Here is a 2020-nt window from a genome sequence, read left to right as displayed (position 1 = left end):
TCTTCCAGCCGCAGGCCTGTCACCTTTCCGAATTTCACCTGCCACTTTGATTTTATCCTCTGCTAAAAGGATTACTAGTGTCACTGCCACTGGTGCCACAGTCACCTAAGATCAAAAGTATTTGTCTTTTACCTGAGCTCACTTAATGTAATGTCCTGAAAGTCCATCCATGTTGCAAATGGCAATGATATGCTTTGCTTTTTATTAATGGCTGAATAATTTTTCGTCATAAACACACACACACACACCATACATATATATACACACATATATGTATATATGTGTGCTGTTTGTTTTTGTTTATCCATTGGTAAACATTTAGGATATTTTGATTTCTTGGCTATTTTAAGTAATGTAGTGAACATGAGTGTGCATCTGTCTTTTCAAATTACTAGGGTTTTTAAAAATCGTTTTTTAAGTTTATTTATTTTGAGAGAGAAAGAGGGAGGGATGGAGGGAGAGAAAGAACATAAGCAGGGTAGGGATGGAGAGAGGAGTGACAGAATCCCAAGCAGGCTCCGTGCCACAGCCCTTTGTGGGGACTTGAACTCACGAATCATGAGACCATGACCTGAGCTGAGATCAACAGTTGGATGCTTACCCAACTGCGCCACCCAGGCACCGCCAAAATTCCTGTTCTTGTTTTCTTTGAGCAAATACCCAGAATGGAATTCCTGAATCATATGGTAGCTCTGATTTGGAGGGAAACTGCACATTGTTTCCACAGTGCCAGCACCGATTCATATTCCCAAGAACAGTGCCCGGGTGCTCTATTTTCTCCACAGCCTCACCACCACTTAATATTTCTTGTCCTTTTCATAATAGCCATTCTGTATAAGGTGATATTTCCTTGTAGTTTTCATTTACTTTTTTCTGATGATTAGTAATGTTGAACATCTTTCTTCATATACCTCTTGGTCATCTGCATATCTTCTTTGGAAAAAAAAGTCTACTCACATCCTCTGCCCATTTTTTAATCAGAACGTTTTCAGTGAAGTCGACTAAGTTGTAGGAGTGTTTTTATATATTTTGTATATTAACCTCTTCTCAAACATACGATTTGCACATATTTTCTCCCATTCTGTAGGTTGTGTTTCCATTTTGTTGATGATTTCCTTTGGTGTGTAGAAGCTTTTCATTTGAATGCAGCCCTGTGTTTGTTTTTGCTTTAGCTGCTTTTGGAATCAGAGTTAAAAAATCATCATCAGGAGCAAACCAATGTCAAGGAGTGCACTGCCTATGTTTCTTTTTTAAAGAACTATTTATTTATTTTGAGAGAGGGGTATGATGAGCACGGGGAGAGACAGAGAGAGGAGAGAGAGATTCCCAAGTAGACTCCATGCTCTTAGCACAAACCCCAACAAGGGGCTCGAAATCACCAGCTGTGAGATTGTGACCTGACCTGAAATCAAGAGTTAGATGCTAAACCAACTGTGCCACCCAAGTGCCTGCCTATGTCTCTTCCAAGAGTTTTATGGGTTCAGGTCTTATATTCATATGTTTAATCAATTTTGAATTTCTTTTTGTGTATGGTATAAGAAGTGGTTCAGTTCCATGTTTAGCATGGGGCTATCTTATTTTCTAACCACCATTTATTGGGGAGGTGGTCTTTTTAACATTATATATTCTTGGGGGTTTTTGTCATAAATGGAAGATTTATGCACAGGTTTATTTCAGGACTCTAAATTTTGTTCCAAAGATCTATGTGTTTGTTTGCACATCCATACAATATTATTTTGATTACTATAACTTTCTTTTTTTTTAAGTAGTTTGTCAAATTGCTTTCCTTATAGCACCCAGTGCTCTTCCCCACAAGTGCCCTCCTCCATGATGACCACCCGCTTCCTCAACCCCCCCCTTCCGTCCCCTTCAGCCATCGGTTTGTTTTCAGTATTCAATAGTCTCTCATTATTGGCTTCCCTCTCTCTCCCAAACTCTTTCCCCCTTCCCCTCCCTGTGGTCCTCTGTTAGGTTTTTCCTGTCAGACCTATGAGTGCAAACATATGGTATCTGTCCTTCT

The sequence above is a fragment of the Suricata suricatta genome, chromosome 6, assembly GCF_006229205.1.
Source record: "Suricata suricatta isolate VVHF042 chromosome 6, meerkat_22Aug2017_6uvM2_HiC, whole genome shotgun sequence".
Taxonomy (NCBI): Eukaryota; Metazoa; Chordata; class Mammalia; order Carnivora; family Herpestidae; genus Suricata; species Suricata suricatta.
The sequence above is the reverse complement of the archived record's forward strand: the minus strand, read 5'-3'. Positions refer to the sequence as shown.